Below are 27500 nucleotides of genomic sequence, written 5' to 3' on the forward strand. Positions count from 1 at the left end.
TTGGCTGCTCTGGCAACAATCATGCTCGGATGGTGCTCTTGGCCCCCTACTAGCACAAGCATAAGTGCCAGTAAGGCGATGCTGGTAACAATCATACTCAAATAGCCGCTCTGTCAACGATCACACTCGTATGGTGCTCTTTGCACCCTGCTAGCACGAATGCCAGTCATCGAATTGATTTTGATTTCACTTGCCTCAACAGGTCTTTGCAAGCAGAGTTTAGTGACCAAAGAAGGAAAGGTACACATAAGTGGGCTGGTTATGCTCCTGGCATAGGCCACAGGTTATGGTCTCATTTGGCTTGCCGGGTCTTCTCGAGCATGGCATGTTTCCAAAAGTCTCGGTCGCTAGTCATTTCCTTGGTGAGGCCGAATGTTCGAAGGTCGTGCTTCACCACTTCATCCCAGGTCTTACCACATAGCCACTCCTGCGCCTATGTATATATATATATGTATGTATATATATATATGTATGTATATATATATATATATGTATGTATGTATATATATATATATGTATGTATATATATATATATGTATGTATATATATATATATGTATGTATATATATATGTATGTATATATAAATGTATGTATATATATATATGCATGTATGTATATATATATATATATATGCATGTATATATATATATATATATGTATGTATGTATATATATGTATGTATGTTATATATATGTATGTATGTATATGTATGTATGTATATATATGTATGTATATATATTATGTATATATATATATGTATGTATATATATATATATATATATATATATATATATGTAAATATATGTATGTAAATATATATATATATGTATGTAAATATATGTATGTATGTAAATATATGTATGTATGTATGTATATATATGTATGTATGTATATATATATGTATGTATATATATGTATGTATATATATGTATGTATATATATGTATGTATATATATGTATGTATATATATGTATGTATGTATATATATGTATGTATATATATGTATGTATATATATACATATGTATGTATATATATACATATGTATGTATATATATACATATGTATGTATATATATTTATGTATGTATATATATGTATGTATGTATATATATATATGTATGTATGTATATATATATGTATGTGTATATATATATATGTATGTATGTATATATATGTATGTATGTATACATATATATATGTTTGCGTGTATATATGTATGTATATATGTATGTATATATGTATGTATATATATATATGTATGTATGTATATATATATATATGTATATATATATATATAATATATATATATATATATGTATATATATATATGAAAAGTATGCAGTGAAAAGTATGCAGGTTGTAGTCTAGAGTTTCCATATGAAATCTGCCAAATGCAAGCTTTCTTTTCAGGTACATGACACGGCTGTCCCTCGTCCCAGGGTCTCTGATGCCCACACCTCCCAAACCCTCAGAGTTGGCACGCTCAACGTTGGCACATTGAAAGGTAGGTCTGGAGAGATTGTAGAGCTGCTTGAACGGAGACGTGTGGATGTATGCTGTATGCAGGAAGTAAGGTGGAGAGGAGGTTCTGCTAGGCTCCTCACGGGCAAGGAACACAGGTACAAGATTTTCTGGGCAGGGAACACTGACAGAGTCGGGGGCGTGGGTATACTTCTTGCGGAGAAATGGGTAGGTAAGGTAATCATAGTTCTTCACCATAGGACAGCTACCATCATCTCGGCATATGCCCCTCAACCAGGGCTACCGGAAGGACAAAAAGACCAATTCTATGACACCCTATTGCGGACTACCTCATTGACAAATGACAGTGACCTTCTCTTCATGGCAGGTGATTTCAATGGACATGTTGGACGACATGTCAGGGGCTTCCATGGCATCCATGGAGGCCACGGTTTTGGCTCTCGAAATGAGGAGGGAACCAGGCTGCTGGAGTTCTGCGATGCTAATGACCTTATGGTCTGCAATACCCACTTCAGGAAACCCACCTCTCACCTAGTCACCTACCGTTCTGGCAGACACACCAGCCAGATTGACTACATCCTTGCCAGAAAAAGGGAAAGAGGGCTGATTATAAATGCCAAAACCTTCCTAGATTAGTAGTTAGCGACTTCAGGATCAGAGCTAAATGGTTGCCCAGAAGAAGACCAGCTTGGAGGAGAAGGGTCTGGAAGCTTAAAGATCCTGCAAATGGACAGAGATTTAGAGACATACTACTCGAAGCCTCTGACGAAATAGAAGGGGATATAGCTTCACTTAATGTGGAAGACAACTGGAGATTCCTACGGGACAATCTGCTGACAGCCACTGACCAGATCTGTGGATGGAGCAAAGTACCATCTCGACCCAGAGTAACATGGTGGTGGAACACTGTGGTTGACGGGGCTATTAGACAAAAGAGACAGGCTTGGAAGGACTGGAAGAACGGTGGTAGCAGGGAATTGTATCAGACAGCCAAAAGGGAAGCTAGGAGACAGGTTTATTTAGCCAGAGGGGAAGTGGATAAGAAAAAATTTGCCAATGTTCTGAGCCGTGAGGATGAAAGACTTGAGGTATTTCGTGTTGCAAGACAGTGTGTGAGAGAGAATCGTGATGTGGTAGGAGAGAAGTGTGTTCGCATGGATGATGGTTCACTTGCGCTAAATGAGGATGCAAAGAGAGAGGTTTGGAGATGCCACTATGAAAGTTTGCTGAATAAAGAAAATGAATGGGATAAAGAGAGTCTGCCAAATGTTGACCCAACAGAGGGACCAGCTATCCGAGTTGATAGTTCCGTGGTAGCTAAGGCAATTAGAAGCATGAAGACAGGGAAAGCCCCAGGCCCATCAGGAATTACTGCAGAGATGCTCAAAATATCTGGCAGTGTCGGCTATAACCTAGTCACCCGTATAGTCAACCAGGTGATACACGAAGGAGTCATACCCATGACTGGTGTAGCAGCATACTAGTCAACTGCTACAAAGGTAAAGGTGATGCCCTGGATACAAATAATTACAGAGGTATCAAGCTGTTGGATCAGGTAATGAAGGTTACGGAGAGGGTCATAGCCCAACTAATTAGAGAGAGAGTTAGTTTAGATGAGATGCAGTTTGGGTTTGTCCCAGGGAAAAGCACCACTGATGCTATATTCCTGGTAAGGCAGCTGCAGGAGAAATACCTAGCCAAAGATAAGCCCCTGTACCTGGCTTTCGTTGACATGGAGAAAGCCTTTGATAGGGTCCCCCGATCCCTCATCTGGTGCTCAATGAGGAAACTAGGGATAGATGAATGGCTGGTGAGGGCTGTGCAAGCCATGTACAGAGATGCCGTAAGTAAGGTTAGAGTTGGCAACATGTACACAGAAGAATTCAAAGTAGAGGTTGGGGTCCACCAGGGTTCAGTACTCAGCCCCCTCCTATTTATCATAGTCCTCCAGGCAATAACGGAGGAATTCAAGACAGGTTGCCCCTGGGAGCTCCTCTATGCTGACGACCTCGCTCTAATCGCTGAGTCACTATCAGAACTGGAGGAGAAGTTCCAGGTGTGGAAGGAGGGTTTAGAATCGAGGGGCCTTAGAGTCAACCTAGCTAAAACCAAAGTACTAATAAGTAGAAAGGTAGAAAACCCACAAATATCCTCAGGAAGATGGCCCTGCTCGATCTGTAGAAAAGGTGTAGGTAGAAACTCTATAAGATGTACCCAGTGTAAGCTATGGACACATAAGAGGTGCAGCAATGTCAAAGGTAGGCTAACTGGGAAGATAGCTTTTGTATGTGGCAGGTGCTCTGGAGCATTGACCTCCGAAAATCTGCAGAAAACAACTTCTGTCACTTTCCGGGGGGAAAAACTAGAAGTAGTTGATAGCTTCCGCTATCTAGGTGACCAAGTCAGTAGTGGGGGTGGGTGCGCTGAAAGTGTAACTGCTAGAATAAGAATAGCCTGGGCAAAGTTTAGGGAGCTCTTACCTCTGCTGGTGACTAAAGGCTTCTCGCTCGGAGTAAAAGGCAGACTGTATGATGCATGTGTACGAACAGCTATGCTACATGGCAGTGAAACATGGGCCGTGACTGCTGAGGACATGCGTAAGCTCGTGAGGAACGAAGCCAGTATGCTCCGATGGATGTGTAATGTCAGTGTACTTACTCGACAGAGCGTTAGTACCTTGAGAGAAATGTTGTACCTAAGAAGCATCAGTTGTTGTGTGCAAGAGAGACGATTGCGCTGGTATGGTCATGTGGCGAGAATGGATGAAGATAGGTGTGTGAGAAAGTGCCAATCCCTAGCAGTTGAGGGAACCCGTGGAAGAGGTAGACCCAGGAAAACCTGGGACGAGGTGGTGAAGCACGACCTTCGGACGTTAGGTCTCACCATGGAAATGACTAGAGACCGAGACCTATGGAAGTATGCTGTGTGTGAGAAGACCCGGCAAGACTAGTGAAGCCATAATCCGTGGCCCCTACCTGGGACGTAGTCAGTCCACCTGTGCATACCTTACTTCTTGTGACACTTGTGAAGACCTGTTGAGGCAAGTGAGAATCGTATCAAATCGTATCGAATCAAATCAAATCAAATCGAACCAAATCAAAATAGATGAACATCAATGGAATTTGTATCCTTGTGGTACCAGTGCCGGTGGCACATAAGAAAACCATCCGAACGTGACCGTAGCCAGTACCGCAATGACTGGCCTCCGTGCTGAGGGCACGTAACAAACACCATCCGAGCGTGGCCGTCCGCCAGCCTCGTCTGGCACCTGTGTCGGTGACACATAAGAAAACACCATCCGAGCGTGGCTCTCAGCCAGCCTCGTCTGGCACCTGTGTCGGTGGCACATAAAATCACCCACTACACTCTCGGAGTGGTTGGCGTTAGGAAGGGCATCCAGCTGTAGAAACACTGCCACATCTGACTGGCCTGGTGCAGCCTTCGGGCTTCCCAGGCCCAGTTGAACCGTCCAACCCATGCTAGCATGGAAAGCGGACGTTAAACGATGATGATGATGATGATATATATATGTATATATATATATATGTATATATATATATATATGTATATATATATATATGTATATATATATATATGTATATATATATGTATGTATGTATATATGTATGTATATATATATGTATGTATATATGTATGTATATATATATGTATATATATATGTATGTATGTATATATATATGTATGTATATATGTATGTATATATATGTATGTATATATGTATGTATGTATATATGTATGTATATATATGTATATATATGTATGTATGTATATATGTATGTATGTATGTATATATGTATGTATGTATATATGTATGTATGTATATATGTATGTATGTATATATGTATGTATGAATGTGTGTATGTATATATATGTATGTATATATGTATGCATATACATATATTTATGTATGTATATATGTATGCATATACATATATTTATGTATATGTATATATGTATGCATATACATATATTTATGTATATATATATGTATGCATATGCATATATTTATGTATATATATATGTATATATATATACATGTATATGTAAATATATTTATATGCATATGTACATATATATATATATATGCACATATATATTTGTATGTGTGTATATATGTGTATGTATATGTGTATGTGTATGTATGTATATATATATATATGTATATATATAAGTATATATATATGTATGTATGTATGTATGTATGTGTATATATATATATATATATATATATATATAAATGTATATGTTTGTGTGTATCTTTGTGCCAGTGTTTATATACCACCACTGCTTGACAACTGGTGTTGATTTGTTTACATCCCTGTAGCTTAGTGGTTTGGCTAAGAAAACCTATGATATAAGCATCAGGCTCAAGAAAGTACTGAGATTGATTCATGCAGCTAAAACCTCTTTATTATGGTGCCCCAGCTTGGCACTGCCAACATTTTGATGAGTGAAACAAAGGATAAAGAATATTCAACTGATTTTTTTGAAATCAGCTCTGTATTTGGAAAACTGACTTCCTATACAAATTGAAATTATTCTCTCTTCACAGTAAAATAAAACAATCTCTTTTTTTTTTAACATTTAATAACTGTAACAAAAAGTAGAGAAAACCTGTTGGAAACTGCTGTAAAGTTTAATATATATTGTGTCATGTTCTACAACAAACAAATCATGAACAAATAAAGAAGCTAACATCTTAGAAATAACAGCTAAAATTCCCTCAAATCACATCCTGCTATCTTAAAAAAGAACTCATTATTTTAGGCGTTCTGTGGTAATGCCTAAAATGAATGTGCTGTCACAGCTGGAATGGTTTTGATGAGAGATCTGCTCAGTTGAAACCACTCATTTTTATTTTACATGTGTCTCAACATTCTTGTTTAGATTGGACAGATTTTCTCCAGCAAAGTGCTTGCCACCTGTGGTTCTTCATTATACCCTTCATGATATCAGCCTTCATATTCTTCTCTTATTTTCCCCGATGCCCCTACTTCATCCCCTATTTGCATCACATATCTATACCAAAGCAGTCTTCTCCCTTGCAAATTGCATCTGATTCCTCTTAAATGCAATAATTTCTTCAGCTTATTTGGGCTCTGTCATTCATTCATAAACCTTGACAGAGCATTCTTGCTTTCTTTCCAGCATTCACACATCCAGATTTCTTTACAATGCAACATCACACTTTGTACACAAGCATTACAAAATTTGTTCTTCTCTTAGACCAGTGGTTCTCAACCAGAGTCCTGGGTGTCCATGCAGGCAAAATAATAAATTAAGGATCCACAATAGTATATTAATGGTCCATGACAAAATGTTACTTTGGATGTATTTATTGAAAGAAACAGCTAGGTTTCTTTCTCTCACATTTTACATAGTTCAGCTTACAAAATTGTATGTATGGAAAGCAAAATAGGAATTTTGAAAGAAGCATCTATAAAACTAGCTTTTAAACATTTGAATGAGTAAGGAGGCCCACCAGAATAAAATCATAATCAAAAGGGTCCATAGATAACAAACAACTGAGAACCACTGACTTAAACAACCCCAAAAAATTTTTGGAGCCAGCAGAGATATTAGCTTTTGAACATTTTCCACCCTTACTATGGTTGTGAGGCGCATTCCTCCATCACCAATTAGGTCACCTATATAATGGAAGCTTTTGCTGATCTGGAAAGATTTCTGAGCATTTGAAAGAATTTAACAATGGTACCCCATAGGAGAATAGTACATTGTTTCATCTACTATATTACATATAACTACATTACTCTACCTACAGTACTGTGGTTTTGTGTCTAATACTCTGCACTGTCCTATCTATAGTATATTTCAATACTGTTTACTCTTCCAGTGTTTATACAATGTATTTATTTAATACAATTAATCACTCAACTTTGACAGATTATTTACCATTGAGAGAATATTTTCTCTTTCTGCAGCTTTCTGTCTGTTTGCTTTTCTGTCTAACTCTCTCTCCCATTCTGTCTGTCTTTCTGTTTCTTTTTGTTTGTCACTTTCAATTTCTCCCTTTCTTTAAATCTTAATCTCTGTTTTTCTCCCCCTCTCTCTTTCTCTTCACCTCTTCATATTTCTCTCTCACCTTTCCTTACTCCCCCACTCTCTACTAAATTAATCCCAATAGTTAACTGGTACTTTATTTTATCTCCTTCACACAATGATGAAATTCAAAGTTTACTTGTAATGTTAAGGGACATAATTAAATACAAGCTAGTTTGGTGATATAATGTTAAACAGATATACTTGTTATACTGATACACCAATATACCATTAGACTGATATACCGTTTTATATAGATAATATACTGCTCCTACCTTGTATGTTATCGTAACCATCACTTTCCTTACTACTTAAACTACAACCACCACCCTCTCATTTTTTTATTTCTCTGACACCACTGATATTGCCACTACTCTAATATACGTCATTTCACTACATTACAGTCAGTATATTCTGTTTTGAACATTCAGCCTTCCACACTATTTCATTGCAATATTGTTGTTATTGTTTTTGATATTGTCATAACTTTGTTATTGTGCCCATTGTTATTGTTTTCGCTATTGTCTTTGGTATTTTATTTTTTATTAGTTTATTACTACTATTGTGTTTAATATTGTTTTTGTTAATATTATTACCATTTATATTGTTTGCATCAGTCGACGTCATCGTCACCATATTGTTGTTATTATTATTATGCTTGTTTTTAAAAATCAAGTTTTTTCTCCTGTACAGTCCTCAAATTGTTTTTTCTTGGTTGAAGAAGATTTTTTTTGCATTGTGTCACACATGTATATTTGAATAGAGAGATGTACACAGACACACACACACACACACACAAATGCACCCCCAACACACATATTTATAATATAATGATGGTAGCTAGACATAATATAAAGCTAAAAAGGAAAAAAAGGAATATACCTACATATATATATATATGTAGGTGTATTCATTTTTTCTTGTCTGTCATTTATAAATTTGAGAATTGGTTCTGAGCTGGAAATAATTCTAGAAAGATAGGTTTAGTTGTTTTCATTGTAAATTAAAATTTATCTTAGAACAAAAATAGTGGAATGCCTTGTAGACAATATTGTTTAGCCCCTTTGTTGCCCCTCATAGATCAGAACTAAAATCAAAGATGTCCCAGCCAATGACTATTTGTCTTCTTGTATATCCCTGCTTATAGATGTTTTCTTATATTATGAATTGATGTTGTTTGATTGCTATCATCTTCATTAGTGGGTCCTTTCATGACTTTATAACCAATTCTTGATGGTCACAAACAGGATATATAAATCTTCATCTGGAACAACCAGCTGTAACTCTGCATATACAGTTCTTCGTTGCTTCCTTTGGTTGTACTGAGTGGGTTTCTTCACCTTATCTTTAATCTCCTTCTAACAAGGACATTACCAATGTAAATGGTGGATACCAATGTCTTTCAACTCTTGAAGATAAGATGTTGCACTTGTTCAGACTGGTCTTTGAACTGAATCTTTGGTGGTCTGACCATAGTGGTTTCTACCAATGAGATGTGAGTTAAAATGTACTTTATATATCAGACACATCTCAGTCAATTCCTGTACAGGGTTGACTCACTGCTGCTGATGCTTGTTCAACTAGGGTTTTCTCTGTGATGCTACTTTGTGTAGTTGTTGGAAATGAGGCTGCTTCATTATCAGAATTTTGTGGGTGTGACCAGTAGTTGCTGCTATTCTGAGAAAATGAGGAGAAAAGAAGCTGGTGCAATGTGCCATTGGAAGATGGCTTCAGTTTTTTTAATGTTAGCTGCCAAGTCTATATTCTTTTATAAGCTGTAATGGCTCCTGAAATGATGCTTCTTAGAGATTCCAACATTTTTTAGCCACAAGAATGCAGTTATCAGCATTCTCTGGTTGATTAGTCTGTCCAGATCTTGCTAGGTAGTGGCCTGTTGACTTTTAACAATAGAAAGATCACTTCCAGTTAATAGTGACTACTGCCTCCTATTCTATTCATAACAAAGTTATGCAGACAAGGAAGTTATACAATAGATTTCACAGCATGCAGTTTTGCTTAAATCTCCTTTTTAGATTGAAGTACTTACATTTTTAAACTGAAACAACAACTTGAGCTCTCAGCCACATGTGGAACTGGTAAAGACAATCCATAAATTTGGTTGCCTGCTCAAATTTAGTGAGAACCCCCTTACATTTCTACTCTGCTTACTGTGCTAAAAGCTTTTGACAGATTCAGAAATGGAATTAGCAGGTCCATATGTTACTCCTTGTATTGGTCTTAAAGCTGATTTGTATGTTGATAATGTTGATTGTGTCATAATCCCTGGAGAAACCACACTGTAATCCTGGTGCAATATTTTATGATAATTTTGGAACTAATCTTTGAAGATAACTTTGGCCAGGATCTCCTGAGCAATGGATTGGAATGCTATACTCTTACTCTTGGAATATATTTGTCTCCCTTGTTTTTGTACTTGGTAATGTTATCAGCAACCTTCTGTTATTGATGTATATACTTGTGGTTCCTTGTTTACGCATTATATATTGAATCGTTAGTATGCTGAAGTAATCACACTCCCTCAAGATCCCAACTGTGATATTTCCCTATCCAAGATTTTTTTAACAAGTTGATGATGATGGTTTGTCAAGGTCTTGGAGCATGGACATTTCACAAAGTCTCCTAAAACTGCTGGATCTAGTGATTTATGTTGGCTTAAAAACTGGTTGAAGCATTCTCTGGCACTCTGCTTTTGACAAATGGTCTTTCAGTTGAGATGCTCCATCTGATGACTCAACTGGTGCTGTATATCATTTCCTGGGGCCACAAGTCTTTAATGCATCATAGAAATTATTTGGCAGTGGTGGTGGAAGTGCTAAATCTGAATTTCTAAGTATTTGCACATTCTCAGCAGCAAGCATTCACTAGTGGCTGCATGCTTAGACAAATTTAGCCTTTACTGATATAGAAAAACAGTGATTAACAAATCAATATACATCTGGACAAGATACCTTTTTGAGATAAATACTGCCGTCATGTGGATTTCTACACTATATCTATGTTAAATAACATATACAGAATGTCACCCCCTGCTACACACACACATTCTCATAGTTTTCTGTTTTCACATTACTAAAGCTTGGTTACATTTTTGAGACAAAAATACAAGGTTAGCAAAAGCTATTCTCAAAAACACAATTAGAACTATCCTTCTATGTAATTTGTCAATGTTCTTAAGAAACAGTTATGTATCATCATTCTAGTTGAATCATTTACAAATTGTATGGTGATCACATTCTTTAACTACCAAGGCAATATAATTCCTTCATTTTCCGTCTTGCTTCAGTATAACCTTACAGTCATTAAGGCATGTTAATTATTAAAATACTATTGTCACTGTTGTCATTGAAAGTGCAGTCAGGTTTATTATATTCTCATGCTTCTCTGTATAGTTGTGATCCATAATATAGTCATTTTCTCACACAAGTGGAGATTTATATGGCTAACAGAGAACGGTTTCATGGAGAAATTCAATGGTGACAAAATGTATACAGAAACAGATTTGTTATATTGTATCTCCAAATATATTTGATTAGAAATTGGTGGGAAGGCCATCTTGGTAAAATATGATGTATTGTATCATAGAGTACACCAGCTTGAGAAGAACATTTGTCATTTATATTATAGGAATTACAAGTACTCTTCACAATATATATATGTATATAGCCACAGTCAAATGACTAAAACAAGTAAAGGTATGTGTGTATATATATATATATATATATGCTTCATATGGATTGGTTCAGTAAAAGTTTTTAACAGGCAGGCCTTAAGGGTTTCTTTAGTTGTGCACCTTGTGTAAAACATCAATAGATAGGCCCACATCTGAGACAGAGGCAGGATGCTTATGTAGAAGTAACACCACATGTCCCTGTAACTGCCACTGTAACATGGAAACAGTCATATATGATGTAGAAGTAGCACCAAAAGGCCCAATTGGGCTGGAAATCATGAGGAAACATGTATGTGAGTGAGAGAAGGTTCTTTGAGAACCAGGTTCAATAACCATAAATTCACCTTCAATGTCCCAGTGAAAAGAAATTCTAGTCTTGGACAGGCACATGGTTGTTAAAGCAATGTGCCACAGAGTACAGAATAAAGTGAAAAATCTTAGTGAAGTGCAAAGCTTATTTTGGTATCAGAAGCAAATCCAGATTATGCTAATCTGAGAAAAGAACCCTATTAAAGAAATCTCAAAACTCATATATCTACCTTAACTACAGCAATAAGATTTTTAGCCCATGCACTCATAAAAGAAGGCATATTTTATCATACATGTAAGCACAATCATAACTGTTATCTTTAGTTTTTCACCTTTAGCTCTCATATCCTGAGAACCCTGCAAAGAGTTTAACCAAACATACTTACATATGTTCTCTAAAATGAACTTATGCATTTGGACACCTGCCCAGCAATCCCATTATTCCTCAAAAGCCCCTAGATATATACGATACTCTTACAAGACTACAAAAATACCATTCCCTAACCACTACACTAATTTTCAGAAAGCTCATGTAGACTAATAGCATCTCAGAGACCTTTAGGGCCAAAGAACATGACTCTTGATATAATCATTGCTTAGTTTTTTTTGTCATTTTTCCTAGTACCCTCAAACCAGATATGTTTCTCCACTTACAATTATGGAGAGCCATTATCTTATGTTTTTTCGATTTCCACCAGCTCAGACTACCATACATTATTACTTAACTGTGCTGTTATCTAACATCTGGCTTAATAACCACTATGAATTAGTAAGGACTGCTGTCATGGATATATAATACTATACACTTTCAAACTTTGATTATGTGTGTGTGTGTGTTTGTGTGTGTATGTATGTATGTGTATGTATATATATATAATATACGTAAAAAGCACCATCCGTTCGTGTCCGTTGCCAGCCTCGCCTGGCCCTCGTGCCGGTGGCACATAAAAAGCACCATCCGTTCGTGGCCGTTTGCCAGCTCTGTCTGGCACCTGTGCGGGTGGCACGTAAAAAGTACCCACTACACTCACGGAGTGGTTGGCGTTAGGAAGGGCATCCAGCCGTAGAAACACTGCCAGATTTGACTGGGCCTGATGAAGCCTTCTGGCTTCACAGACGCCAGTAGAACCGTCCAACCCATGCTAGCATGGAAAACGGACGCTAAACGATGATGATGATGATGATGATGATATATATATATATATATATATATATATATATATATACAGAGAGAGAGAGAGAGAGAGATAGTGGTACAAATAAACATACTTAGGCTTGATATATAAAATATACATGCACTTGTAAATATATACAGGGATATATATATAGAGAGAAACAAAAACTGAAAAAATATTCAGATGACCATTCATGTATAAACATAGAGGTATTTATATATTTACAGAACAAATTTACATGGAATACAAAAAATCCAGAAAACTAAGGAGAGGGCATGGTATTTCAGGTCTGACAGCTGTTTCTGGAGGCTCTGAAAGATGTAGTAGCTGTAATGTTGGCAGATGGAGGGTGCAAAAAGTCAGATATGCAACTAGTTATGGATGTATTACTGTAAAACTTACCTCAGTTGTCAGGGTGGAAACATGAGCATCTAATTGACCTTTCCACCCTGACGATGGAGACAGTTTTTACCGTAATGTTTATATGCACCCAGTACATATATATATATATATATGTGTGTGTGTGTGTGTGTGTGTGTATATGGGAGGGTACCCAAAAGTAACCAGAAACACTCTCTTTGGGACAAGCCTGTTGTAGTTCAGGCTTCTACCCCTAGAAGCCATTTGATGCGACCCTCAGGCATCAGCCTGCCAACTGGGGTCATACTGTGTGGTGCATCTTTGTCGATTTTTGTGATTGTTGAAATGAAGGGACAGTGTGCTTCCATGAAATTCTGTTTTCTGCTGGGAAAAATGGTGACCGAAACAGTTCTCATGCTTCAACAGTTTACAAGAACACTGCCATGTGCAAAATACAAGTTTACAAGTGGTTTTCTCATTTTAGGAATGGTCACTTGTTGCTTGAAGACCAACCTCATTCAGGGTGACTGTTGACCTCATGAATGAATGAAAACATCACGAAAATTCATAAACTGATGTTGGAGGATCGTCACCAAACAATTGAAAAACTTGTTGATTTGACTGATGTATCCTGGAGCTCCTACCAATGAATTTTGAGCAAGGAATTGCGAATGTAAACAGTTGTAGCAAAATTTGTGCTTTGTTTGCTCACAGTAGATCAAAAGCAGCCATGATTGAATATATGTCATGAACTGAAAGAACAGTTGGAAGTTTATTCAAATTTCTTTTCAAAGATCATCACTTGTGATGAAAGCTGGTGCTACAGTTACAACTTGGAAATGAAGCAGCAATCAAGTCAGTGGAAACATTGAATGTCACCACACCCCCAAAAAGTGCATCAAGTGAAATCTAACATCAGGACATTGCTAATTTATTTCATTGATGCAACAGGAATTGCTTGCCCAATATTTGTCTCCCTTGGTCAAACTGTTAATGAGACATTTTATTTGGTAGTTATAAAGCATTTGCTAGACACAGTGAAACAAAACTGCCCTGACCAGTGACAAATGGTGGTTTCAGCACGACAATGTACCTTCGCTCCCTGCTTCTGGTATGAGACAGTTTTTGACCCAAAATGACCAAATATCTATATATATATAATATATATATATATATATATATATATATCAAGAGAGAGAGAAAATCTTTTATTTAAACCTAAGCTGGTTGAGATACTTGTTTCTATATGGCAAACATAGTTGCTTCTGTTGCAATCTTCACACTGAATTTGTTCATCTATACTATAGTCTGTTTTAACTGATATGTAGGATATGATTTCATGGAGGTACTAAGTATGGAAGTACATACATTTACAATTGTTATTGGTATATCTGGCTAAGTTCTGATGGAAGAGTTAAATAGTTAGTGGAGCTGCTAGTTGTAATCTACAAATGCAATGTTTCAGATATACAATCCTCCAATTTGTGGAGCTTTACAGTTCATATTCTGTGTTCAACTTGTTATGATGCAGTTTTGTCTTCTTTTCTGGTGTTTTGTAGTGAATATGGGCGTATCCATCAATGTGGTCTGTATGAATCCTGTCATGATGGATGGTTGTATTTAATATTCTCTGGTATTGTTGGCAAGAAGGGAAATGATATTTATGTATTTATGTTTCTGTGTCTTTTAGTTCTCTTCTTTGGAGCCATGGTTCTAGGTAATTGATCTAGGATTATTGCCATTGTAGATGTATATTTTTGTCCCTGATGTATTTTGTTTTAGAACTGAGCTGTTTGAAATCTGACCCATTTCTCTGGGAAATATTTGGCTGGCATTAATGATTGATTCACTACTGTTTAGAATATTAGAGATCCCAATGTTTTGTTGTGACATTCCTTATGAGTTGGTAAGGTGTGGATAACAGGGATAACTTCATTCTTCTCTTTGTAGCATATATATACACACAGTGATTTTGTGGGCTGGGCTACAACATCAATCACAAGATGAGTCTTTTCAATATGATGTTTCATAATGAGATAGGGTCAGTTTGCCTATATTTCCCAATCAGTCTGAACACTGAAATTCCAAAAGTTATTAACCCCTTAATGGATCAATTATTTTGACAAGGCGTTTCATTTCAGAGCATATTTTTTTATTTCCTTTTTTAATTATATACACTGTGTTAATTACAAAAAAAAAAAACGTTTTTTATCTTGTTTCTTTTATTTTTTATTATAGAAATTAAAATATACTTTTACTCATTTGGATTTAAACAAGTTAAGTTGGACATTGAAAAAATACATATAAATTAACTATCTTATAAAAAATCGAAGATTTTTTACAAGATGTATTGCTTTTACATCAAAGGAAAATAAAAAAAAATGAGATAGTTTATTTAGCATGATAATTTTTAAAACACGGAGTTTCACACAAAGTTATCTTGCAGACATCACATGTGTATCTGCTTTCTCTTTGAATCTTCTTTCTTTTAGCGTCTCTCTTCTCTGAGCATTTTACACACTGTCTTGTAGGGTTCTTTTTCTTATCACTTGGTGGTATTTTCATGGGAAAGTGACCAGCTGGGGCAAATCTTGTTGGATGTGGGATCGATGATGGTCTTCCTGGCTTCATGGGAGGCAATAAGAGCCTATATTTTTCAATAGTCTTGGTGATTATTTGCATTTTAAATTTCAGCGATTTCATAGCAGAAGCTGAAGTTTCCAGAGATATTCAGAACTTAAGCATTCCAGATAGTCAAATCCATCAAATGAAAAAATACATTTTTATAATATTTTTTCCCACATTTCCTTGTGGTGTGATAATTGACGAGATGCTGATTAAATATATCTACTCCTCCCATCGTAGAATTGTAGTTGCTGACAACTTTTGGTCGATTAATCTCCTCTCTTCTTGTCTGAACTTTTTCTTGAGCTGGATTATGAATAGTCGAAAGAAACGTGACCTCTTTCTTATTCTTCCAATAAAGTATCATAGCCTTACCTCAGTGATATGCACTAACTTGACTTTATTCCTTCGGAAACCTCTTTTCTATTTAGTCACAAAGTTCCATAAACATCTGTTTTATTTGCAATCAACAGATCAGCCAATTGGGGCTGCTATAATAGTTGTCAAGGGTCAAGCAATGACCCTTATTTAGTGAAGGCTTCGTCAAGGTCATGACAACTTGTGAAGCAATTGGGAGGTCTCTAAATTCAGGATCAAAACAAGTATCTTTGCCAACATAAATTATGAAAGACCATACATAGCCAGTTGTAGATTCACAGAGCATGAAATATTTTATTCCAAATCGTGAATGTTTGATTGGAAGAAATTGAACCCAGGCAATTCTTCCTTTATAAAGCATGAGAGATACATTGATTGTTACATTTTTTCCAAGGTTGTAAAATTTTTGAAACTCCTCTTCTAGGGCTTGGTAAATTTTGTAGATCTTACAAAGTTTTGAGTTTGGATGAGTTCCTCGATCAAACGAATCATTGTTCGTAAAATGCAAATATTCTCGAATCTTCTTGTAATGTCAGTATGACATTGTATTTGCAAATATTGAAGTTTTAAGCAAAGGATCTTTGCCCTAATACATTTCTTCCTCTGGTTTCTTGACAATACCCATCAACATTTTCACACCAAGAAACATCATTTCAGGTGGAGTAACAGGCTCCCAGTTTGATGCTTTACTTTCAGCCATTCTGTTCGTTTCTTTGCCTATAAGATCCAAAAGAGATTCATCAAAATAAAGTTGAAAACAATCTAAAGGAGTCATAGAACTAGGATCTTGTTCCAAATTTATGCCTGGTTTATCAGTGAAAGGAAATAGAGGTGATGGAGGTGGAAGAGGAGAATCGGATAAGCAATTGATTTCGTGCCATGCACGTGCATCTATCTGATTATCTTCTTTGTCATCTTCTGAAAAATTGTCAGAGTCTGAACTACACGTGTCTAATTTGTCCCCGGAGCTTTCCAGATTGTGAAATGAAAAATCGATTTCATGATTGCTGAATGTATCTAAATCTTCATCCATTTTGAGAAAAAAAAATTCATAAATAATTCTCTTATTTGTATAAATAATAGAGAATCAAAACGAGACAGTTCTAAAAGGACATCAACCTCCTCCTGAATCTGAGTATGCACTGAAGTAAAAGTTCAAAGCCCAGAAGCATAAATTCTTTGAAATGGTGCCGGAATGTGCTGCCAGGCATACGACAATGAGAGTAAATTTGTGATTGCTCAAAAATAAAATGACACTAAACAAATAAACTCATTTGAGTGCTAAAATTAAAAGTTAATTTTGACCGAGTATACTCGTCTGGTTCTAAAAAGATACACTTGCGATGCACAAGTAAACTTGGGATAATCCATTAAGGGGTTAATATTGGTATTCTGGAAAACTTGTGGTGGTTTGTGTTCCCACCAATTGTCTTTGTGAGAGAGATTGTATGCGTTGCATATTGACCAGTGTATGTACTGAACTACCATTTCATGCCTTTGCAAATATTCTGTTGGTGCCAGCCTGCTGCATCCAGAGTTTATGTACTTAATTGTCTCTGGGTGCTCTCCCCATTGTTGCTGTTGTTCCACTGGGGCCAGCTTTACCTTTCATCCTTTTGGGGTCAATAACAAGTACCAGTGAACCACTGTGGTTGATGTAATTGACTTGCTCCATCCCACCAAAATTTCAAGCTTTGTGCCTATTGTAGAAAGGATTATTATTATTATCATCATTATTATTATTATTATTGTTATTATTATTATTATTATTATTATTATTATTATTATTGTTATTATTATTATTATTATTATTATCATCATCATTATTATTATTATTATTATTATTATTATTATTATTATCATTATTATCATTATTATTATTATTATTATTATTATTATTATTATTGAGTGAAAGAGCATTACCTGCCATCATGACTACATGTCTGATAAAGGTACACGAGTTAGATGCATCACAACCATATATGTGTGACATGGTGATCTCATATCAAGATTGATAGCACATGACCTTGCAGGTGGGGCCCAGTTAGAATTTTTTCAGCTTGAATAACCCATCCCACTCAAACTGCCCTTGAATGAGGGTTGTTTAAAGATGATGAACGAAACATTAAAGTTTCCAGTGGTAAATTATTCAATCTCCAAAGAATCCCTCTCCACAAATGGCTATGATGGTCCCCCACTACTCCTACTCATAATTAGAGATGCACATGTCAGCCACTAAGGTGACATAGTTATGGTCAAACAACTGACAAGCAAATCTGTGGTACTGAGCAGAATATTTGTTATTATTTTTTTGTGTATTGGGAGGATCATTTCACCAATGATAATAAACACACACACTGGCTCAGTGTTACTTCAATGTTAGTCAATTGTTAAATATCTGTTGAACCAACTAACTAATCAATCATATGTTCAATCTGTTAGTTAAGCAATTCATTGTTTGATAGTGACAAAAGGATTTTGACTAGCAAACAACTGATTGATTGGTTAACCAACTCATTAAACAAACACTTCATTAATTAGTTAGATTAGTTATTCACCTGATTGACCAACAATAAAGAAGTGATATTGAACTAGTGTGTGTGTTTATTATTATTGTCATAAAGACTGTCCCAAGGTTTAACAAGATTTCTACCAATAAATGAATTCACATCAAATACCTTGCAAACCAAATGCAATAATGAATTATTATTATTATTATTATTGAGTGTGAGAGCAGTACATGCCATCAAAGTGACACTAAGGTAAAATATGCGAAGTCCAGTATACCCATCATGACTACCCGTCTGATAAGGGTACACTAGGCACATGCATCACAACCATATGTGCGCAACATGGTGATCTCGTATCAAGATAAACAGCACATGACCCTGCAGGTGGGGCCTAGTTAGAATTTTCTTCAGGTCGAGTAACCCATCCTGCTTAAAAGGTCCCTGAATAAGGGTTGTTTAAGGATGTTGAATGAAATGCCCATGTTTCCACAGGTGAATTATTCAAACCCCAAAGAATCCCTCTCAACACATGGCTATGATGCTCCCCCACTACTTCTGCTCATGATCAGAGATGCACATATCGTCAGCCACTAAAGGACATGGTCAACTGGTTAAGGTCAAACAACTGAAAAGCAAATCTGTGGTATTGAGCAGAATATTTGCTGTAGCCCATCTTTTATACCAAGACAAAACAATGTGCATGATAACACTTCCAATCAGTTACGGTCAGAAGCCATGAGAGCCACTGCCTAGTACTGCATCAGGGCATATTATTATTATTTTTATCATCATCATCATTATTATTATTATTATTATTATTATTATTATTATTATTATTATTATTATTATATTATTATTATTATCATTCATTGCTGACTTGTTGAACAGTTATTGTCACATGTAAGATGAATATGGTCATCATCTGAGTCCATTATGAAGATTGCCCCCATTCTTCCTTTGGCTGGGAAGGGAGGGCAGTTTTTCTCTGTCTGGTGGCTATGGCAAAAGACTTTGTGTGGGAGGTGTGATTGAAAGGGTTGAAGATGGGTACCTTCCTCTTTGGCCAGGGCCTTATTGACTTTTTCAGGTTCCACCTGAGAAGGAAAGTGAGGCTGGAGAGGGAGGTACTGTCACCCAGTAAGTTCGTTTAAAGGTGGGTGAATGTGACAAGAATGGCTCACGTGAATAGGTCTACTCTAAGTGTGCACCTGTTGGCTGGAGAGAACTGAGAAGAGAGGGTGCCTTCCATGGAGCCATTGGTGTTAAGGGGTCCAAAGTCCATGAGATCTCTTTGGTCACCTTATGGTGGAACTCTCCACAATTGGAGAAAGCATATTGTTGATTAATATCTTTGTTAATTGTTGTGTTTGATTGCTGTTTATCTATTTAACCTCACTGCCCCTCATTTGTGTATTGTCCTGTATATTTTGTCTTTGGTCTTGGTAGCCAATAAAGAAATTATTATTATTTTCATTGAGAGAGAGAGCAGTGCATGCCATCAAAGTGACAGTAGGGTAAAATATATGAAGCCTACTATACCCATCATGACTACCCATCTTATAAGAGTACACCAGGCACATGCGTCACAATAATATGTCTGTGACATGGTGATCTCATACCAAGATAATCAGTGCATGACCTTGCAGGTGGGGCCCAGTTAGAATTTTCTTCAGGTCAAGTAGCCCATCCCACTCAAAAGACCCTGAATAAAGGTTGTTTAAGGATGTTGAATGAAACACCCATATTTCCAAAGGTGAATTATCCAAACCCACCAAAATTGCTCATAATCAGGGATGCACATATTGTCAGCTACTAAGGAACATGCTCAACTGGGTATGGTTAAACAACTGATGAGCAAATCTATGGTATTGAGCAGAATATTTGCTGTAGCCCATCTTTTATACCAAGACAATTATTATTATTGTTATCATCATCATCATTTATTATTGTTATTGTTGTTGTTTTTTCTTGCTGCTGCTGCTGTTGTTGTTATTATCTGTCTCAAAATTATAGACAGATAAATAGACTGATAGATAGAGACAGATAAACCATAGTATATACTCTGCCATTTGCATTATGTGTTATCCAAGAGATATAACATTCCTATTGTTATAACCATATACAGAGATTGTTTAATAGATAGACTGTTAACTATATATACATAGAAAAAGAGATCATTTGATAAATAGATAACACACAGCTAGACACATTGTAAAAACTTATTAAAAATCAATGAAAAGTGAAATTTATAAATAAATATGATATAATTGTTTTTCTTTTATCAATTTTCTGTGAAAATCACGATGTGGTGTTATCTTTTGAGGTTTTAGTGATGACTATGGAAGATCACCTGGTATATATTATCACACATTCGGCCTCAAACACATATACAATTTGATATTGCTAACCAATAGTACAGCTACTCTCAAGTTTATAAACTAAAGCTGTCATCTCATCTCATCTCATCTCATCTCTCTCTCTCTCTCACACACACACAAATTGAGTTGGGGATTGTTAATCAATAGAGAAACTGTTGTTTAATTGATAAAATTAGTCAATATTTAAGCTGCTTTGTAATAATACACGAGCAATATTTGAGCTGCTCTCTAATATATAAACTTAATCTTACTTGAGCTGTGCTTTAATATATAAACTTGACCAATATTTGAGCACTTGTGTAGTATATAGACAAAGACAATTAACTGGTTACACAGAAACATACATGCACTACTGAGCACTCTGAAGAAATACTTGAGTTACCAGTCTGTTCTATAAAATGAACCAATATTTGAACTACTATGTTAAATATATGAGATAAAACTATATAAAAAATATATACACATTCATAGGCATTATGTTTATCTTTATATATTTGTGTGTGTATATGTCATATTTATAGATGTGTGTGTGTGTGTGTGTCTGTCTGTCTGTCTGTCATCAGCATGGTGAAAAATATCACTTTTACAAGAATAGCTCAAAATAAACATATCTGTCAGTATGAAATTATACTGGAGGAAGATATGAATCTACCAATATCAATAGTCTTATAGTGATGATTACAGTAATGATCATGTGATGATGAAGGTAATGTGATGACTTTTGATGATAATAGTATGATGATAGATTATTCAAATTTATGAATGTGATGTTTAAAAATATGTATAAAAATCTGGATGTATAAAAATCTGGAAAAAAAATTGTATTTTCTTTCTGATTATTTATTTAGATATATAAATATGTGTGTGTGTGAAGGTGCATGGTGTTGTGGTTTGGGTGTCTGACTGAGGATTATAAAAGTTGTGGCCCGTTACTGTCACATTTTGAATGACTGAGTCATAGGCAGTTGTGCCAAATGAATGTATATCTGCTCATTGCATCATAGCCAACTGAAACTGAGAAATCACTCTACAGTTTTGCTTAAAGTTCCAGGCTTGTGAAAGATAAAAGGTAATTTTTGCTGAGTAGAGATTAAAGTAAGTACTTGATTATTACTGGTAGTCATATTAAGCTTTATGGGAATATGAGTGAATATGAACTCAAATTTACTTGGTTTTTACTTGATTTATTTTGTAACAGGAAATAGTTATTTAAATAAGCTCAATTAGGTATTTAATAAAGTAACATCAACATATTAATGAGGTAGTTGATTAATTAAACATCATCAACATTTTAATGAGGCAATTAAATAGTAGCAGGTGGATATTTAGTTAAGTAATATCAACAAATGACTTATTTAATTAAATAACATGTTTAGTATTTAATAAATTAGATATCACATATTAATGAGGCTAATTAAGTAACATCGACTTATTAATGAGTTATTTAATTAAATATTAATTATGTTTTGTTAATTAAATAACATCAATCCATTGAGTTACATAATTAAATAACAGCAACATATTAATGATAATAATTAGCATCTGTGTGTTAATGGTACTTATTTTACAGCTCTGGAAGAGGGAAAGCCAGATTTATCCTTTGATGGAATTTAACTGAATAACAGCTACTGATGGAAATTAAATGAGACAGTCTAATGAATGATTAATCATGTTGGTGGTGGTGGCAGTGGTGTGGTGGTGTTAGTTTGTTAGAAAGGGTGGTAATGTCAATCAGTTTATAGCAGTATATGACAGGAATTTGTATTGACTCGAACAGTACTTCTTTGGTGTGATTTGAAGACAGAATATGAGAAGATATAAAAGCATTTTTGTTTCTTCCCTTATTGTGCTATGATATACAACTTACTAAATTTTGTGGAAAATGTTTTTAATGATATAGCTCAAACACCACTTTGAGAGAGAGATATTACAGACAAAGATCTATTACTGTTCCAGGATTGTTCTTGTACATTCACAACATACACAAAAACCTTAATTAGTGAACATTATTAATTACGCAAAATATCATTTGTGATATCTCTCTGAGATAAATATTATAAAAGAATCAAAACACACTCTCCCACACAAAGACAGATATGTGTGTGTGTGTGTGTGTGTATCACACAAGGTGCATTTCAGAATTTTGAGACTTTTTCAAGAGAGACAATTATTAATTTCAAAGAAGTTAAAACTCTAAACTCCTTCAATGTATGAGCCTCTGACGTCAATGCATTTGTTGTAGTACCCCAGCCACTTCATGAAGGCCCCATGGTACTCCTCCGAAGTGAAGGTTCCCAGGATCCTTCTCACAGCCTCATTCATCTTCTCCTTCGGCTTGGGGAACAATCAAAAGCCAGAAGGAGCAAGGTCTGGATTGTAGGGAGGATATGGGATAATTTTGATATTCATCTTTGTCAAGTAGTTGGTTACCAGGATGAAATTGTGGATTGGTGCATTGTTCTGGTGCAGGTGTTCAAGCCTTTTGCTATGAAATTTCTTCTTGAACATCCTCAAATCCATCACAAAGTGCTCCTTGTTGATATTCTGGCTAGAGGGAACCCAGTGGATGTAGTTGATCCACTTGCTGTCAAAACAGGGGACCATCACGAGCTTTCTGGTAGATATGCTTTGCTCTTGTGCCCGTAAAAAAGAAATACTCAGCTCATACAAGTATGGAGCATTTCATAAGTTTCAGTAGCATTTTTGTATAGTTTAACTCCAAAACTTTATTGCATAGCAAGCTTCCAAATTGCTTTCACTTCCCCTCTTTATTCTTCAAACAAGTCAGCTGTGATAAGTAGTGTTAGCAGGATGTGTTCAAAGAGTTGTTACAGCTGTCTCCTTCAATCTGGAATAACAAAAGTTGGCTGGTCAGTTTATTAGATGTACAGTAATGATATACTAAAATTCCAGTGATCTAGGATGATTATAACAGCCTCTCCTAAAAACGTCTCAAAACATTTGGTATATATATGTTTACTTCTTCAATATGGACAACAAGACAGAAATATTACATGTAAATATATTAATTTGATCTTTCAGTAATTCATTCTTTAATCTCTAAACCATTGTCATTAGCAGATAACTGTTAAGCATGGAGCTTTCAGAGCAACATAAACTGCTGTTGTTGTTGTTGCTATTGTTGCTGTTGTTACCCACCACTTATTCTAGACACTACTAACATTGCTCCACAGTAACCTATGTCTGCACTTACAAGTGTGCACCATACTGCATATATAAAAGCATATACATATGAATTCTTAGTTTGATAGTCTGTAACTGTCTTTCTTATACTCATTCAGGTGAGAACCTCAACCAATTATAGGTAACCCACGTTTGAACGAGAAGTTATGCATTTTCTTGTAGCATTACAAGGACAAGTAAACTTCAATTCTACTGGACAAAAAATGTTATTATTTTAGTTAACTTCTACTAATTAGACCTCAGAACAAATAACATTTTGTGTAGTATATTGGTGTATGGAAGTGGGCAGTGGTGAAGTGGGATAATCAGGATACTCATCTTTCACAATTCCTCTTTTTGGGGGTACATTGTAAGACAAGCAAGAAATAATATTTAAGGAAGTAGAATTGCTTTTGGCATCGTTAAATGGTAAATATAGAAAAAAAATTTAGGAAGCATTGCTAGTTATGGTAGTAGTACTAATGGTGGTAGTGGTAGTAGTACTGGTAGTGATGGTAGCAGTAGTGGTTGTGGTAATAGTATGGGTGATGGTAGTGATAGACTGGGATGATGGTGGTAGTGGTAATGGTAGTGCTGAAGGTAATGGTGGTGGTAGTAGTACAGGTGGATATGGTAGTGACGACAGTATTAGTAGTAATAGTGGTGGTGGTACCATTTTCTCACAATGGCCGTTATAGAAGTCCTGGCTGAAGAGATAAAACATTTGTTTTATCAAAGAATTCATAGTTCAATACATATGTATTAAGAAATAGCCACCAAAACAACAATCATCATAACAATAATGTTAAAATGAATATTACTACTACTACTAATAATAATAATATTGGCAATATAAATAAAAACATTAATAGTAGTAGTGGTGATGATGCTGATAATAATAATAATAACGATAATAATAATGAAGAATAGAAAGAAAAAGTAAATCTCCGAAAGTAATCGAGTTCCTAGTTATCATTTGGGATTGTTTCCGATTGAAATAAAAAGCAACATTATGGCAGCAATGTGTTTCAATGTAGATATATTAACTTATATCATCAGGCCCTCCAATAAATGTTTTGATGCAGACATAACCGGTGTATTGTAGCATAATGGGATAGGTAACAGACTGAAGAATCAGTGAATAAATAAGGTTAATTACACAACTCGTATCATTCAACAAGTTCGTATCACATGAATACATTCTCCCCAGACAATGGAAATTAAACAGTTCCTTATGAAATTTCAAAGTCAGAAGCAAAGAATCAATACACAAGGAAATGCTGGCTATATTCATTCAAATGATGTCTGTGTTCTTCAGTGTGTGTGTAATAGCGATAGTCTTTTTTTTTTACTTAGTGGTTAACCCTTTCACATATTAGAAAGTTTCATAACTTGTGCCTAACTCTTTACTCTTTAACTCTTTTGTGTTAATGTGAGGCTTTACATCTTATCACTTGGATAGGATACTAGTATGTGCTGGTAACTTCCCTATATACTCTCTTACTCAGTGTTTAGCTGTATGAAGTAAGGTTGTAGAGACACTACAAAAACCCTATATTAGATATTATATCCAGAAAACAGTGTACACACATTTGGAATGCTAGTCAGGTTTGTTATTCCACTTCCATTAGGGCAAGTTTAATTTCTTCTTCTTCTCTCCACTCCTTTTCATCATCATATTGAAATCTATCTATTGATAATGTAGACTAAACAGAACTACTGTTTAACATTTTTAGCAATATTATTCTTGGTCACATGTCAACTCAAGTGTGATGTCCAATATCATCAGACCTGATGAAGAAATCTCTTCTGAAGCCATCCTTTGTATTATTTTGCAAGCTTCTTTCCTTATTTTGCCCACTTATACTCTCATTTACATTCTATAGCCATAGAATGTCTTTTCTTCAGACACCTTTTGGTACCTTTTGTAGTTAACCACTTTATCTCTGTTGTCTGTCTTTTATAAACTTCTCACCATTCCCTTCTTAAATATTTAACAAAAATGTCTCCTTGGGGTTGATTTGACGTAGTTCTTTGGTCTTTAACTCATTGACTATTAAGGTTTTTAACTGCAGCCCAATAATCTAGTTTTGGAAGTTCTTTTGAAAGCCTTTGATAATTTCTGCTGTGACACAGAAGTCATCAACAAATAATAACTATTGAGGGTACCCAATTTTGAGTTTTTGTCTTATTGCTTCAAGAACTATAATACAGAGAAGGGTGGAAGGAAAGAGCCCTGTGAACACACCTGTACAGCATTACATTTATCACTTAATACATTGTTAATCCTTCTGCCTTTAATAACTTCTGTTGTTATTTTGTATTTTATCTGGACTGTATGAGAAGTCAGAAGTGCATCTACCCAAATACTTTATTCAGTGTCCTATCAACCTCACATTCTCAGTCCAAATTTTGTTGAAGTCAGTTTGTCTTCTGTTCTTTTTGTTTCATTAAATAAATTTCAGCAATTTCTTGCAATCAAATTAAGGAGTTATCATTTTTCTTATCTGAAGAGGAAATATTATCAATTAGAATTGTAATGTATCTGATATTTGGTACAAATGGTAAACCATTGTAATACATTATAGAATTATATAAAATTGACAGGAAGATGACATTTGGTAAAAACGGTGGACCATTAAGGATTATACAGAATTGTCTGCTGATATTTGTTAGAGTGTAGTACTAAATAACTTACAGAATTTAGTTTCATCTGTATGTAATCAAAATTTAAATCCTGATTTATTATTCATCTTCCTGATTGTTACAATAACTACCAATTAGTAAAGTAATTACCAACAGTGAAATATTTTATTGATAAAGTAAGTACCAATGGTAAACTGGACTGGTAGTAAAATACCAGTTATATACTGTGTCAATTCACTCAGATATTACTTTTTTGCTCTTTTTGTTCAAGAGATATTATTATTATTATTATTATTATTATTATTATTATTGAGCGAGAGAGCAACACATGCAATCAAAGTTAAACGATGATGAATGAAACACGCATATTTCCAGAGGTGAACTATTCAAACCCCAAAGAATTTCACTCAACACAAGGCTATGATGCTCCTCCACTACTTATGATAAGAGATGCACATATTGTCAGCCACCGAGGGACATGCTCAACTGGTTATGGTCAAGCAAATCTCTGGTATTGAGCATAATATTTGCTATACCCCATCTTTTACACCAAGACAAAACATGTACAAACACATCCAATCAGTTAAAACCAGAAGCCATGAGAGCCACTGCCTGGTACTGCATCACAACATTTATTATTATTATTAATATTATTATTGAGTGAGAGAGCAGTGCCTGCCG

The 27500-nt window shown here is 35.3% G+C and overlaps 1 protein-coding gene across 4 annotated transcripts in view; it reads left to right on the forward strand.

Annotated features, from left to right (window-relative positions):
* The window catches only part of LOC115218122, a 225562-nt gene that overhangs the window by 63935 nt on the left and 134127 nt on the right, over positions 1 to 27500 (forward strand). The window contains exon 1 of one of the 4 annotated variants that reach the window (XM_036508056.1): positions 20944 to 20965. The exons of 2 other annotated variants lie outside the window; for them this stretch is intronic. The gene's annotated coding sequence lies outside the window, so the exon portion shown is untranslated. Of the gene's footprint in view, positions 1 to 20943; positions 20966 to 21961; positions 22086 to 27500 lie in introns of those variants that run through there. One more of the 4 variants, XM_036508055.1, reaches the window with a different exon arrangement.

This window comes from Octopus sinensis, linkage group LG12, assembly GCF_006345805.1.
Source record: "Octopus sinensis linkage group LG12, ASM634580v1, whole genome shotgun sequence".
Lineage (NCBI taxonomy): Eukaryota > Metazoa > Mollusca > Cephalopoda > Octopoda > Octopodidae > Octopus > Octopus sinensis.